Source organism: Etheostoma cragini, chromosome 12 (genome assembly GCF_013103735.1).
Source record: "Etheostoma cragini isolate CJK2018 chromosome 12, CSU_Ecrag_1.0, whole genome shotgun sequence".
Taxonomy (NCBI): domain Eukaryota; kingdom Metazoa; phylum Chordata; class Actinopteri; order Perciformes; family Percidae; genus Etheostoma; species Etheostoma cragini.
Window position 1 is genome coordinate 14,785,632 of NC_048418.1, and position 17,416 is coordinate 14,803,047.

Below are 17,416 nucleotides of genomic sequence, written 5' to 3' on the forward strand. Positions count from 1 at the left end.
AGTGCATGTACATGAATTAACAGTGGGCAAGATAAAAAGGTGTATTTACTGAAGTATTCAGTAAATACAAGTTGCTTTTAAATAAAGATGTGTTTTAATGCAATAACAGTATAATGATTGAACCTAACATCTAATATTTATAGGGTTTCTGATTTTATGGTCAGCTCGGAGTAAAGATCTACTCTTTTAATATTGTAACTTAAAAACGTCTTAATGGCGGTCCTTTCTCAAAAACACACTTAAGATCATAGCTTGAAACTATTCTATGAATGAGTTCATTTCTTAGTTAATTTGAGTTAAATGTTATGTTTTGAAGAACAATATGCTGCTTATCAATCATAGTCAAGAGGTAGCATTTTCAAATTGTCACAGATACATAACTGAAGTGATGTTGCACTTGCTATAACAAACTTAGTCAACTATTTTTAATTTTAACAATCTCATCCCGGGTCTGTTAAAGCCTTGAAGACACAAACACATTCCTACTCAAGGTGAAAGTACAGCTGATTCCAGAAACCTACTAAAGAGCATCCGAAGGAGCCAGTGTGGGCAATGCAGCATTGTTCACTTGAGAAAATAAACTGAATGTGTGGGATGACGATGATGTCGGGTTAACTGGGTTTTGACTCAGATACATTGGAGAAAAAATATGGTTATTAACAGTTTTAAAGAGGTCACAGAAAAGGCTCAGGCACTGAAAATGAAGAATGACAGTGAGAGAAATGTGAGTTTGTGAGGAGCATGTGTACATTTCAAGCTACATTTCCGCAAAGTTGCCTTAACTTTCAGTCTGCTCTATTCTTTAAAAGACAGTAAGGTCTTATTTTACAGAACCCACAAGGTTAGTCGAGGATAAATGCAGACTTTATAGGGGAATGCCATGGGAAACATGTATTTAATTGTACAGAAATACCAGGATAGCAAACTATACCACCAAAAAGCATGGAAACCCAGTAGTTGACCACTTTTACATCCAGTAGTTTGAGACTGTCACGGCCATAAAATTGTAAGGGCCGACAAAATAATTCACAGTTTTGAGTTATTTATATTTTAAATCATTTATGATTTATAGAGTGTGCACTGGACAGTGACAAGAAGAGATGGTCAAGAGAGACAAACTGTCTTCCAACTGTCTGAAAACCTGAAATCAACTTAAGCTTGAGCTCCTTTTGTGGATTTGTTTTCCTAGAAAGTGGACAGAACAGAGATGTGCAGCTAAACATGGAAAACCACCATAGGAATATTTATAGAACATTGGATATCAGAGCCAACTGAAAAATAAAATACAACACAGAAGCATACATGGGAAACCAAAACAATGTGCTCAATTACATTTTATGGTTTTGCATTAAACTTGCATTAAACATTAAAATCCAAAGATTTTAGATAAAATATGACTTGTTGGAAAACAAAAGTGTCCTGAGATATTGATTGTATACATACATAAATAAACAATACACATACATACATATAAAAAATGACAAAAAATTGACACACAAACACGCATTTACATGTACATTTGGCTAGCCAGATGTAGCTTTCAACGTCTTGCTAGCTACCTAGCTAGATTATTTTTGTGTTGGCTACTGTACATGTACAGTATATAACCATCAACACTATGTGGACCTTTGGCTTTTTCTTGGAAAACATTTCTCCTGGAGTAGCACACATACATTAACAATAAACATAACTACAACATTAAAACCCCAAAGATGAATTTTGAATACCTTCTATCCTGATTTCAAGGGCTAACAGCTCTGTTTAGTCTGCTATTTGTTTATTTTCACACATCATTTCATAAGACACACAACGTTTTAGGTGGAGCGGTGGAGTGGTTCAGAGAGAGTTCATACATTCTTCTGTTACAAACACAGGCAGAGAGAGTCTGAGTAACTTCATAGAAATTACTCTGAATATGCAGGTCATGTGGCAAAACAAGTGATACTGATTTATTACAAGTATTTCCCCCACTTTCTCTTCCTTTTTTTTGCAGAGCTTTTCAGGAGCCTGAGGGATGGAAGCCGAACGCGAGCTCCAGCTCTATCCCTGGTCCGAGGCCCAGGTTGGAATGGTGAGAAATTCAATTTAAGAGGAGAAAAAAGCCTGCAAGAACTGCCCCTCCACCACCCAGCCTCACCCCTAAGTCCCCTCCATCCACATCTCCAGGGGCGATCTAGAGGAGCCAAACCAAAACCAGATGGACTTATTGGGCCTAAAGATAACAAATAGTGCCTGAGTTCCTGTCAGTTAGAGACCACCGGAGCTAAGAAGCTGAGCGTTAAAAAAAAGCTCACTGACATGTCTATGTCTTTGTCCTGCTTTATCAAATACTTTCACTATTGACGAGTACTATGATACAGCAGAATGTAACAAAAAGTGTGGGGCTAAAGTTGATTAGCTTGATCTGGAGAGGGGCCGGTAAGAGGTGGGATATTGTGTAGTAAAGTAAAGTTTTGGTGCTGTATTCACAGACCAGGTGCCATCGTTGCTTAGGGAAGGTAGGCTGTCAGCAGTGACCTGAATCTCTGGGTGGCATGCTCTCCAGTTTGTTAGTTGATACATTTACCACCCACACACACTTAGTCAGAAAGGACCGAGAGAGAAAAAAGAGGAGGGTGACCCCAGAACTCCTTACAGCCTCCCTGCAGATCGACTAAGAAAGTGCCCTTTGTAACAGGAGTTTCCTGTACGTAATTAAAAAATATTGGGCCCTGCTCTGGAGGGAGGAGACGAAGCCTGGGGTTGTAGGAGGCTACGTGAAGGGTAAGATTCCCTGCTCCACTCTTCGTTTCATGTAAGAGCCCCGGAGCCGGCCCTGACGGTTGTCCAAACAAGAGGCGCTCTCTCTCTCCAAGGAGGTCCGGAGAGAGGTCCAGCCAGTTCTCAGGGCCCGTGGGCAGGTGGTTCTGATTTGCGAGGAACAGACCACGTTTATGTTCAGTTAATGGCAGTACACGTGTCGTCACGTCCAGTGGTGGGAACATGCTGGGTGAGCGATCTGTTTTTAGCACCGCTGAGGTTTGCCACCAATTAGAGCACAATGTCCAGTTATCCCTTTATGGGCTAAGAGGAACTAAGTGGTCATCTTAATATGGACATTGGATATTAGCAGTTTTTACCCAAAATAGTTTTTTATGATGTTAAATTAAAGCGAGACTGTGTTACTTTTGAAAAGGAAAGAAAGAAAAATGATTCTGTTGTTACATATGAAAGTTCAATGCACAAGCAATAGTACTGAAGTGTGTGAATAGTAACCATGCTCAATTCAATACACTCAGCGTCTTTTTAACAAATAGTTGGTCTGGCAGGACCAGTAGCTCATGGCGGCTAATGTTAGCTAATGTTTGTCTCTGTGATGCTATGTCTAAGCATTTACCATTATCCTGTTAATGTCACAGATTCAAGTCTTACACACAACAACAATGTGACAACGTAAAAGGGGTTCTCTCGTAGTCATGAACCAACAGAGAATTAACACCCAAATCTGGAGCTCTATTGATATTTCAGTTTAATGTTTAACTTTCCGACGTGCAACTTTAATGTTTTGGTTTACTCTCACCACTCTCACAGCATCATTGTTCAGGCACATAGGCAGCTGTTTGAAGTATAAAAGCTCTAAAAACTGACTGTACACTACTTGCTCAACAGATAATGACTTATATTTGTTAGCTAGACACAAACATGACTCCAAAGGAACCCTAATTGTTGCTCCGTATCTAAGTAGGCAACTTTATGCTAACAAGCTCGTGGTCACATATCAACTTAAAAGGTTACAATATGCCAATGCTGTGTTTAGAGCTTGTTTCTGCTACCCCAAGGACCCAAACACTCTAATGATGGATCGACTGTATTAAATGATGTTCCACAATGTGTAAAACGTCTAATTAGTCCTACAAACCTGATGTAGATGTGCTTCATACTATTGTTCTACGCCCATTTTTTTTTATAACAGTACAACATGACTTTTGAAATGAAAACAGCCATCTCCCACCCACACGCAGATTGATTTCCAGACAAGGGGGAAACACAGCAGTTTGCTGTGTCAGGTGTTTTCAGTCATTGGTTTCAACACTGATCAAATGGCCACGCTGAAGCCTTTAATGATCTTGGAGTTCCCCCGCTGTCGGGGTCATCTGCTTGGCTCCATATCACCTCCAGGTTGGGCCCTACTGCTGGTCAGGCGGTCCCGCAATGGGGCCCTTTCCATCAACCTAGTATTTACTCGTCCCTCTGGCTCACCCCTCGGCCTGCATGGGGTCTCTGTTCAGTCTGCCATCCCTGCTGAGAGGGCTCTGTTGCCGAGAGAGCCATAATCCATCAGGCCTCCGTGTGTGTGCGTTCTTTGCTCTTTCATGCTTTAGCTCTTGCTGAGGAGTCTTTGCTGAAGGAGCTAAATGGAGCCAAGCGTCTTGTTCAAACGTAATGAAGGAGCATGTTCTCTTTGTCTGAGGCTGGTGTGTTAATACAAGCTTGTGTGCAGGCGTGGGTGTATGAACATGCTGCTTGTGTGCATGTTTTACAACTTCAGACCTTTCTAGCCAGACCAATGAACTCCTTCTTGACCCCTTACTTATTCCGCCCCAAACACACCCCTGTCATGTTTTATTGGATCCCCTTTATCTACTCGCACTCACCCACACACACATTACAGCATAGTAAATGCTAGACATTCATTAGCTTTATACATATCCATACTGTACATCTCTCTGTTATGTTCTCCCTTACCACCCAGAGCGTCTGTCGTTCCTCCCAGTGCATGGTGATCGATGAGCTGAGCCCCGGTTTCTCTACAGCAGGGACCGTACTGAGGTCGAAAAGACCCCTTTAGCCTGTTTTCTATCTGACTCCCAAAACAGCTCCCACATCCAATAAAAACACAGCACAAGGCGTTCAAATGGCAACCCGTACGGCTTCTGCTGTTGTAGTGTGAAATGGTTCCCACGATGAAGCTCAAGACAGGAGAGGAGGACTCGATGGATGACACAACCCTGAAACTGAGAAACAAGGGTCAGAGTGAGGTGATGCAGACTATGTAATGGTTTCTGTCATGACAGTTTGTATCTTGTTAAAGAAAAATAAGTACTTTTGCAACCCTGCATATTTGGAGAAAGTTGATACAACCACCGCAGCCAAATAACCTCATTTATGTTATTATTCTGCAACATTAACATCCTCCGGGGTTTTGATCATTGGGGGGCTTGGCAAACCATGCGGGGAACCACTGATATCTGACCATATTTAAGCTAAAAATGCATTGCTGGTTTGTTCATGGTTTGGACATTTCTCTCTCGCGGCCTGCCTTTATTTCAGTCCAGTCTGCTTTTAGATGGGGGAAACAGGAAAAGAGTCACAGTGCTGTGGTTCGTTCTTCAGGTCATATTCACTTGACCACACAAAGAGCCCATTTTGAGGGAGACATTTTATGTGTTGTGTGGCAGGCACCGCAGGCGAACAAGATTTACTGTGTCTGTGTCTATTCACGGGCGTTTTGGATGATGTTCATGCTCTTACTGGTAGAGGCCGGGGATTTAATACAGTTGGGAAATACTATTAGGTAGAGACATTGTTTTATTTTAACAGTTAAATCCACAACATATTATGAATATACAAGTATCCCTACAATTCTAAAGAGTGGCCCAATTCCTTAAAATTCCATGATATAATAGGGTTGCATGTCACACTGTTTAAAGAAAGATGCAACTTTAGCAAGTCACCATTGTGGTCAGTATTACACCGTAGCAACATATTTCACAGATTGAGAAAAGACTGTATCTTTAAAAAGTGTTGTTTAAATGAGATGAAGGACAAACACTTGATATGAAGATTTTGCTTGCTGCTTTTTTCATATGTGGACAAGATTTGGATCAAAGCAACATTTAAGTATAAATAGGTTACGTTTCATACAATCCATCTATTGACTCAAGTGAAATCAAACATAGTTAAGATTTAATTTTTTTTGAAGGCATTATCAATATTATTTCAGTATTGCTCGACTTAATTTGTCAAAAGCAAAGCCCTGACTTTAAAGCAATTATTCCACGTTTTTGATCCAGGATCATTATTAGGATCAGTCTACAGTGTCTCCATTCTCTTCACCTAATGTTTTCAAGTCAATTTCAGTTAAGAGGACCTTTGATTTATGCACTCAATCTGAATGTAGCAAATACTGTTATGTCATAAAAGAGCAAATTCTATCTCACATTTCAAAATAAAAATTCACAAATAAAAGTCATGAGTAACGTTTGAGTTTGAAAATGAAGTACTATTGTCAAGTGTTAGTTACGTTTTTAATAAGTCCCACAAGTAAAAAATAACAGAATATGCATTGTTGTGATTGATCCATGCATGAAGTTGTGTGTGTATTTATGGATGTGGTGGTTGGTGGAAGAGGAGGAAGTTGTACCACTGAGGTAGCACTCAGAGTGACTAACAATGGCCCACACATATCCTGTGGCTGTCAAAATCCTGAAGACCCTACACAAACACTTGGGAGCCAGTGGCCACCATTCCCCCTTTTCCCTTGGTGTTCCAGGTTTTGTTTCAGATTGACTTTCTGTAGAAACTTGAAATCTGTCTTTCATTTTGTTTTTTCAACAAAAAGCTGCATAGATTTTTATTTTTTTGAAACATTTATTGTTGGGTTTTCCTGTCTTGGTACAGATAACTGAACTTAAAGGTTGTTCTAAGCCTCAGTTGTGAAGCTTCTTTTTTCTACACACTTTCTTCGGTCTTTGCAGAATATATTCTAGCAATCCGCTTTAAGGCAGACCCCTTCAGAAAGCTCTCAGTTGGTTACTCCTCATTTAAAGTACACAAACGTAACTGGCTCACTCACAGGCCTTTTCCAGGCCTCCCACCTTCCTTTTTTTAAAAAGATTTTTTTGGGGGCTTTTCTCTTTATTGTAGTGACAGTGGATATACATGACAGAGGGAGAGAGATGGAGGCATGACACATAGCAAAGGGCCACAGGTTGGCTTCAAACCCGGGCCGCTGCGAGAGTCAGCCAACATGGGGCGAATACTCTTACTGGGTAAGCTAGAGGATGCCCTCATCTTTCTCTTATGTGCTGTCTCAGCAGACCCCCCTCCTTGTTGTTTGAAAGGGAGTGGCATGTACAACCTGTGGTTCAGCAGAGCTCACATCAGCACGCATCAGCATGGGGAAAACACTGCTGATTGCCCAAGAGCGGGAACCCACTTTCTAAAACTCAGCAGAAAGTGAGTGCAGAGTGGCTTCATGTTGAAGCTAATGTACAAACACCTGTATTCCGTCCCGGTCTCTTTTTCTCCAGCTGCCTGGATGTCTGCCCCCAAATAGTAGCCTCTGAACACCTCATATGCAACGTTTCCAAAACAGAAACCAATATCCCCTTTACTCCCTCATCATTCCACAATGGCAGCCTTCTTGCAGGGAGTACAATGTCCTGCCAGTGAGGGTTTTGAGAAAACCCTTCAATAGCCGCGTGCACTGCTTTGCCAATCCTGTTTGCCTTGATGGGTCGTTGACAGGCTAACCTAAGCAGAACTCCTTTTACTGCCCACAATTGGACTAATGATTTTTTACTTTAGCAAGAGCTTTCTGCCACTGAGTTCAACAATGTAAAGGGGACCACCCATGCAAAAATAGATGCCATGATGGAGGTTGCTGCGATCACCACATTATTGCTGAGAAGGAAAAGGAGAACAGTGCAAGGTCTAACCAGCAGAGGGCAACAAAAGATCTGGGAAGAGTCCCAAAACATTATTATGCCAACATGACCTTCCTCTCGTTTTCTCAGAGTGTCAAAAATAACATCTCCCATTACATTCGTGGCTATAGAGGAAATTTGAGTAGGATGGTATGAAAACCTCCTGCCAACCAGAGCTGAGTCAAAATGTAATGGTAGAATCTGCAAGAAGAAGCTGATCTTATTCAATGTCTATAACTGAAATGGTGCAACATTTTAAGTTTTATCAATTGTCAAAGTAAGGTTTCTTTTTCATATTGGTTTCATGGTTTGGTTTTTTCATGGAGGAGCCCTATGAGAGGTCACCTGGCCACACAATGCAACAGCATCCTTATATATTTTGAATGTCAACGCCTGGCCACAGTTATTCATGCCTTCACCCTACTGCAAGGTCCACAACATCAAAAATCCCCACCACTAAGGCACCGTGAGCACCACTCCCCCAACCACTCCAGTACGCCCAGCACTCCAGCACCTTGTTGTTCCCATGGTGGGAGCCGTCCCCGGCCAATCCGAAGCGGCCGCCAGGACCTTGGTGGTCTGGAGTGTCTCCGAGGTGGCACGGCCGCAGGGCTGCAGAGAGTAAACAGGACACTGGGGGATGGAGAGATGGAGGAAGAGTGATGAGAATGTGGAGTCAGCAGCCTCTCCGCCCTGCCTGGGGAAGAGGAAAGCCTGTAAAGCCGGCAGATTCAGAGCACACACAAACAGTGGACCGCACTGCGACTCAGCTTAGTGGATAAGGCTTTGGCCAGACAGAGGGGGTAGTCAAATAACTGATGAATTAATTTTCCTTCAAGCACAAACTTAACTTTTCAAGCAAACTTTTTTTTCATATGTGTGATGTGTTCAGCTGCATAATTAGTACATCATTTATTTAGCTTCTTGCTACTTGTACTTAACTTGCTCCAACAAGCCTTCCAAACCATACGACGATATAGGTAATTTCTTCTTAAAAGTGTCTTTGAGACTGACTTAAATTATTAAACTATTGTACTTTTGTACACAATACAACGTTTTCTTTTTCAAAAGGTTTTTCATACAAAACACGTGAAGACCTTACTAAAATATGAATGCGCAGAATGTTACACTAGAAAATGGATGTTTTGACCCAGTGTTTGTGTTATTTTTTGCTTTAATGTTGGGTTATTTACACGGTTTATTACTTTGGTTACTATCGCTATTGGTTACAGGTTGTTAAAGTGTCTTCTGCAGTTTTGAGTGTACTATCCAGGCAGTGTTGTAGAAAAAACTAGTGTTTTGAATTCCTCATGCTACGGAGACTGTGCGGGTTACAGTTTTTTATGTCATCTGGTGCATCATTGGACCTGTAACCTTCATTATTGTGTTAGTTGTAATGTTGTACACGTATGTGCTAACTTTTTTTTAATAAAAGCAGAGATAACTAAAGATGTTACAGTAAGTTTTTGTCTAGGAGGGGCGGGGTCATTTGAACTGTTGAACTGCGCTAAACCATGGATGTATGACAGTTTTTTCCAATTGCTAAAACACAATATTGCAACTTGCTTGGTTTAATCAAAAATATGCAAAAATGCAAACTACCTCATATATCCTGCAACATGAAGCACTGCAACCAAAACTACACATAGCATTATCAAAATCAAATTTACCAGATTGTTGTCTGTTTAGGCATAATGAAAAGCACTCTCATCTTTAGTATGCTTTGCCACTATACTAAAATAGTTCAAATTGTAGCAGATTCTTCAGATTGTTCACATGCACAGAAACATTTGCACATACGCACACATGCTGTTGAAACATTGTTTTTTCACCAAACAAGTCAGTGCAACATATGCACAGCAGATATGTTTACATTGGACTGAGCAATAATATGCCAACAAAAAACAGTAAACTGAAAAAGAAAATTGCAGAAGAAATGTGAAGATAAAAACACCTCGAAAAAAAGAGGCAAGAAAAATAATTAGGCAGCATCTTTTCATAGTGCTTACTTTCTGATTGAAGTGGTAACAATTAACCATTGAAGTGTCTGGCCAGGTGGCACATATATTGGCCAAATTAGCTTATGTAGTGTCATTTTGAATGACAGTGTTTGAAATTGCAAACACATCAAATTGTTGTCTTATGCAGAGAACTTTGTTCAGTGCGTTTAAAAAGTCGCATTTTTAATTGCAAAATGTGTGCACAGCAGAAAATGTGTTCAGACTTTTGGAGACTTGAGATGAGATTTTGCTCTAGGTGTGTCAGTTTAAATAATTGTTGAGTTTTAGTTGTGTATGGTTGATTTAGTGTTCATTTTAATGTGCATTTCTTGTTGCACCATGACCGAGACCCGAGTGGGTACTGATGGCTTCTGGGCAGTTTGACAAAATCCAAGATTTAATATTATCTGTCTTTATTACAGTGGAGCTCTCCAAACAGCATCAGCATTGGAACATTGCATCATTTGCGTCTGTGTAGTTGAAGTTCTTATGCATATGGAACAGATGCTTCTTTTAGGTCATTGGTGAAATTATACTGTCACAAAGGAAAATATTCATTGCACGAGCAAATCATTTCTGTAGTAGCAGTTAGCAGCCCAACGTTTTATATTTGTTATGTTTCTTTGCACGTTTAAAGCTCTAGTGTGTAGTTTCTAAGTAATAACAACCAAACTGTTGGCACATCCACAAGATACAAGCCTTCCGTGATTGTGGACTACCCGCACCCCACCTCCACACAGCTGACAGTAGCCAAGGAGGACTTGAAGGATTTAAAAAACATGATAGACTCTTCAGAAAAGGTTATTATCTTGACTTGATTTTCTGAGCTTGAAAGATGCCGGGCGGCACTAGTTTTTGAACATACAGAGAGAGTTGTGTGGAACTCATTTGTCTAAGGCTTGAACGTATCAGACATTCATTGATATGCAAAAAAACGTATGCACTAAAGCTTTACCTTTTAACAATTACTCATGTTTATTGATTATTTTAAACAACGACTACTGATGTAAGTTTGATTTGTCTACTGCATCAATTTACTGCTCTGTGTTAACACGACTTGACCTGTTAAGTTACACCTTGTGTAAAAACTTTTAAAAACGGTTTAACCAAAGTTCTAGTCAAGTTAACTAATTTGGGATAATTTCCAAATTCATTTTTGGTCATTTTTTTTAACAGCATATAAAATTGTTAAAATCATCTTCACCTTGACCAACTATAACAGTAAAATGCTGCTTACACATAATTAAATCTGTAATAATAATAATCAACTAATGTAATACTTAATACCATAACACTCACATGAGGCAATTTTCTGCTTCGATTACTTTAACTTTTAACACTGTAAGTGCATCTAGCTAATAAGACATCTGTATTCTTACTAATTTCAATGCAGCTTTTACTTAGTTTTTTTTTTTACAGTGTTACTTTTACTTTAATAAATCCAAATTGTGCCTTTGTAACCCAGACAATGGACAAGTTGAAGAGGTTTGTTGCAATTAAAGTATATACATAGAATGTTGAGCGATCAAATAATTGGCAGTGGAAAAAAAAGACATCAAAATGTCTGCCAAATCGAAGTCTAAAGATGATTCATAAAGAAGTGTGGAATTCATCGGTGCCCAAGTCTTAAGGGACCGTGAAACAAGTGGCCAATATCCACATGTTATACACACCGCCTGTTTCCAATAATTTTACCCTAGCGGGTGATGACAGGTTGAAAAGAGATTTACCTGAGCAGGCTTTTATTACAAATCTTTCTTGCACCATTCCCTATGCTACTTAAGGAATCAGGCGCGCTTCATCGTGGAACTGAAACCCAGTACTAAATATCACAGAAGGCTTCCAACTGTTTTTGACTCTCGTGATAAAGATAGATGAGGTGAGATCGCATGGAGGATTTGCGACTGGTACTGTCACTGCAAAATGATTTACTTTGTTTGTGGGAAGGATGGAAGTTAAAGTTTAATTCCTTGCAAACAGTCTCATTTGATAAACGTTCTCCAAAAGGTATAAAACAAATCTAATCAAAAGGAAAAGGAAAAAAAGAAGATACAAATCTGTACTTGGCATTGTAGCTAACCATGACAGCAAACTGTGTCTTCTCAATTGAAATGTCCTCTGAGAAACACTTTTTTCCACCAGTGGCTTTTTCATTATTTTCTTTTAGAATCCACATCCAAAGCAGTGTACTTAGTGCATGTTTTCATAGATTCAGAACCAGTCATCTGGGTTTTGTCTCCCTATTTAATGTGCCAAGGGGGAAGGCAGAGATGGAGGCTCTTCTACCAGGAAATATAGGTATCTAATAGATCTCCTCCACACTCATATTTTGACAGCAATGGCAGGTCTGGTGAACTAATGGCATACTTCTCTTTCTGCCAGGGGGGAGAAATACACCGCCACAGGGGAAGCCACAATCCTAATAGGCAGCTGGAAAAAGAGAGGCAGACATAAACTACTACCCTAGCCGCTCTCAGAAGAAGAAGACTCTCCAAATAACATATACTGAATTAGGACAGACTTTTATATGATTCATTTTATGTGAGAAGTTAAAACGGGGCAAAATATCCACAGATAATCTGAATTCGATCGTATTTCACTGAGACATGTGCTTCCCCTTTCCTGGATTACTGAGGCATGTAATAAAACACACACTGTTTGAGTTGCTTCCTCTGAACCCTGGAGCCCATAGAAATGGTGTTTAAGGTGATGTGAATGCTTATGAATTTCAGGGAGAGAAAAAGACTAAAAGACTGGTGGATTACAGAACCTGCCCTGCTGCTAAAGTTAAAAAAATAATCAAAAGCATCTTTGCATCATTTAAATAAAGGTATATTTTAATAGAGGTATATTTTGTAGCAATTTAGATGAAAAAAAAAGATTTTCTAAACCATATTTTATGTATAAATAAGTATGCCTTACAGAAATGAAAGGCTGCAAATACTAGATAACAATGCTGCAGTGCTCACAGAAGGCAGTAGTTTTCCATGAATAAAAAATGGGTCATTAGATCTCCGGGGATTCTTATCTGTAACTTAAACCCTTTCACGCTTCAGCAGTTCGGGGGAGTTTAACAAACATGATGGAAGCATAATTAAAAACAAGATTTAGACAATTCATTTGATGAAACAAAGCCTTCGTATGGAGCCACATGGGTGAAAGCGTTAGAGGGGTTACTGCTAGGTGACTCCAAAAATTTGAGATTAGAAATACAATCAAATTATTGACAGACATACGTTTTGGAAAAAGATGACAAACTTGTTGCCGGCCACTCTTTTTTTCAAAAATATAAGCTCTTGTTTGTAATAATTACTTAACATTTTACAGCTGTTACAGTATGTGAACATGTGGAATTCAGGTGTCTTGCATACAGAGGTAGTTTGTTGTAATTAATGGTCTCTGCTGTATTTGGGGAGACAAAAAAAAGAAGAAAAAGCAGCTGTGTTTCATAAGAGAAAGACCAGAATTTAAAGCATGCTTGATTTGAGACCCCATGAATTACTTTTCTCTAGTGTGGTGTGTGTGTGTGTGTGTGTGTGTGTGTGTGTGTGTGTGTGTGTGTGTGTGTGTGTGTGTGTGTGTGGCCTTCATTCCGGCCTCTCGTGTGCTGGAGCGCAGAGCATGAAATGGCTCTAAATTGGCTGTGTTTGCCCTCAGAGGAGCGCTCTTTTAAGATCATATCCTAATCCCTCAGAGAGGCGGTCCACAGGGTCGCTGCTTATTCAATTAGTCCCAAGCCATGGCTCTAAACATGGTAGGGCAAGCAAGAGTGTGAGAAAGTGTTGAGATGGAGAATGGTGGTCTGTTTGTGTATGTGGGAGGTGATGGTGTTTACATGAAATATTAGGACACTGTTTTACAGGGCTGTTCATGCAGGAATCATATGAGACAATTTGATGGAAGAGAAAGATATTTTGTGGTATGAAGCTGTTGCTAAGTGTAGTTGAGGTCTCCCACCAGAGGGTGGCGCCTATATGACATCTCACGAGTAGGTGTTAATAACTTTGGGAGTTTATTAAAACGGGCATGAGATTCCAGAGGGGTCCTCACTAAGCCTGAAGTCCAAACTGCACACACTGAGGCCACTGTTACCCGAAGCCCTAGTCATCCGCTTTGGACTTCAATTCCCTGCAAAGTCATCAAGTTCTTCCTCTTCTGTCATAAAAGCTGCTTCGTTAGCTTTTTCTTCATTTATTGCAATTCATGAGGGAAACTTGATATGGGTGGCTGGGGCGTGTGCAGCCAAATATTACACACATATGGTAGAAGTCATGCTTTTTATAGACTTGGATTGTTTTGAATGACTCTAGTAAGTTTTAATTAAATATGGATGGATCAAATAATATATAAAAACCCAATGACAAAACAAGCAATTTACATGTGTGAATTATATTCTAACAGTTTCTGTAGGATAATCAAGCATCCATATGCACAAACATGTAAAAGTAACACCGCCCACCTTGTGTGGACAGTGCCAACCTGTAGAGTGATTCTGACCACGTTACATGTAACAGACTAACAACACTTTGTGATGAGAAATACTATAATAAAATTAGACAAATATTTTAAAACAGTTGTCCAGATGTAGTTCAGAGCCTTAGTGAGTGACTGGTAGTCATCATGACCAAAAGAAACGTCTCTCTATGCACAATATGACTAATTCTTTTGTAATTTGGCCATCAGTTAAAAGGGTGATAAAAACGTTTTATGTTACTGCACAGGGCATCTCCCCATGGTTGACCATACAATAAAAACAATACTATGAACCATTTCTTTGGAAGTGGAAATGATGGTGAACATTACAAATGCTGAGTGCTCACATTTAATTGACAATTATTAAATGTGTACCCAAACGTACTTTAAGCAATGTTTCAGAGAGAATGAATGGATCAACTTATCTATCATGGCGTGGAGTATTTGGGTATGTCATGCTTTAGTTTCACTTCAAAATAAGTGAGTTAAACAACCGCAATCACTTCACTTTTTAAGAAATTTTCTGATTGTTCACTCTGTTGTTAAGCTTTGCTGTGTATAAGCTGGGATGCTGTACAAAACATTAGTGCTGACATATCAGCAGGAAGACCCGAGTTATAAAAAACTGTTCTTGTATCTCACACTACTACCTACACTGTCATGACTAATACAAATGTTTGATGCTTTTATGCCAACTAAGGATGCGGTGGATCCTGGCTGATGGAATGTTCCAAATCGCAGCAAAAACAGAAGCCAAGAACAGTTACAAAAGCTGGTTAAAACGGGTGAAAATGAAAATGAACACCTGTTAGCCTTATTCATGGTTTGTCATCAAACAAGTATAAAGAATATTGGCCAGGAGAAGGAATGTGGAATTGGTGTTTGATCGTCATCTATAAACAAATAAGCAGAGAGGAAAAGAGCCTGCAGACCTCAATTGCAAACAAAAAATTATTGTTGCATGAAGAATAATGTTGCGCATATGTTGGAACCTCACGTACAATATTGGCCAATTTCTTTATACTCAAACAAAAGGTGCAAATGCAAAGGAAAGCATCTCATTTAGAGTTAAACTTGAAAAAAAAATACTTTAAACATCCTATGAATTTCTCTTAATTCTTGCTTCTTGATTTGGTTTTCAGGGCACTGCCTCCTCTTTTGTCTGAAGGGGAAAAAGAAGAATATTTCTGTGTTACGGTGAGCTGATAGACAGTGACACTTAGACTAAACAAGGTAGGAGTGATGACAGGAGCTGTGGAATCCAAGTGTGGAGAGCTCACTCCTGCCAACACTGCTTGTCACTCCGGAGTTCTACTGGCTGTGACATTAGGTGCCACGTGTACCGCTGTGTACATCCACCTTGACCCGTCTCTTGACCACTAACTTGCTTGTATCAGTTTTCACCACTTCCAACAGACATTCAACCACCATATTTAATTCGATTCTTTTTTTTAAATGCCTTCCAGCTATTCCTTTTTCATAAAACGTTCAATCGGTTCTTCTTATCTTGGCTACATCTATGAAGATAAACTAGACGTTAGTCATGCTTCGTTTCGTCTTTTGGTGGTGTGTGTGATCTACATGCAACGCCATCTCCTAGAGAGACATTTAAGGTCAATTAGTTTGCAACAGTAAATACGTTTTGACAAAATGGAATGTTGCCTAGAATGCGTTTGGGTCATCAACATGAGGAAACGCTATCGACAAAGTTATCTGCACTGTCGCAGATACTGAGTGGTATCACTGGCATCCATCATCTTTCCCTAAGCTAGTCGTCGCCTAAGGCTAACCACACGCCAGGCTCGCAATGATCTTATTTTTGCCGTCAATTTCCTGCTCGTTGTACAATTACCGTCCATCTCAAATTCCTCCAACCATTGTACATACAAAAACAAAGCACTTCCTTGGTTGGAGAAATGATGATTGTGAACATATCAAGGCAAAAATTACGTTTCACAAAAAAAGGGTTGTCGGCAAATTTGTGGTACTTTTCTGTAATTGTTAGGAGTTAGAGTTCAGCCAGGACAGAGAAATTCAGAGCCACAATTTGACCCTGGGAGAGCAGGAGACGGTCTCTAACACGATTAATCTAAAGCACAATGCAGTTGAGAAGACACACTAAAGAACACACACATTGACAGTGGAGATGTGGATTAAGTAGCGGGAGTGGTTTGAGCAGTTTCTGTGGACGTTTTGATAGTTTTCTCCTGACATGAATCACGTTACTATTGGAATCTAACATTCTACAGCATGCTGACTCCATCATTCTCACAAGATACCTTTTGGTGGAATATCACTTTAAAAACTCACTGCTCATTCTCAATTCCATTACTTTTCTGACATATATAGCAAGTGTGTGTTTCCATACGTTTTCTATTTTTAATAACTTCACATGTCTTGAAAAGCAAGCACAGGATAACTCAAATCTTTATGTTGCGTTAACCTGACTTGAGGCCGGGGCTCAGTACTTTCTTTGGCGAACCATTGCAGTGTGCAGGCACATTTTTTTCAACCCAGCTGAATAAAAGGCAAAACCTCATTCAGATGAGGTACAAATGAGTGTGGTACAACAGAGCCAACTGAGAGTTCTCCGTGCTGCGGTGGGGGCCGACCTGCAGCCAACCAGTCTTTCAGCGAGCCAGCCTCTGTCAGACCAGGCAGTCCAGAGTGCATAGCTTACCGGAAACCAGGGCAGTTTGATTGAGTTCCTGTTATTGACTGCTTTTTTTGTGGAGAGCAAGTTTCTGCCAGGTTAATTTTTTCCTCTGCCAGCTGTCAGAACACAGACTGTACAGAGCCGCACACCCAAGCACTCAAGGCCCCACCAACGCTCTCAACTCCAAATAGTCATTTGTCATCCAACGGCAACCATGCAGTATTTGATAAGCAATTAAGCGTCTGAGTGTTCCTTTTTCTCCATAGATTGCGTTAAAGGATATGTGTGTGCATGCTGTGTCCTACTGTTGCTTCTGTGTAATCTGGAGCAGGAAACCCATAGCGTCCCTCAGACAGTAAATCAGCGTGGGGATTGGGATGCTCCCGTTCAGAGGAGGGCTAACTATGTGGGATTGAAGCAGTGGAGGTTAGGCGGTGAGAGGTAATGCATTGTTTGGTCCTTGTCCCAGCCCATATGAGGCCGGTGCTGGCTGGAAACCCTAAAAGATGTGTTTGTTGTGCAATAAGTTGTAGCACCATTACCATCTGGGTAAAGACCTTCGGTCAGCGCTGCACAGACGTGTGTGTGGTTCTCCGTGC

General features: G+C 40.2%; 1 long non-coding RNA gene across 1 annotated transcript in view; it reads right to left on the reverse strand.

The window, feature by feature from the left end:
* Nucleotides 1–17,416, reverse strand: part of LOC117954416 — a 305,368-nt gene that overhangs the window by 203,043 nt on the left and 84,909 nt on the right. The gene's annotated exons all lie outside the window — the stretch shown is intronic.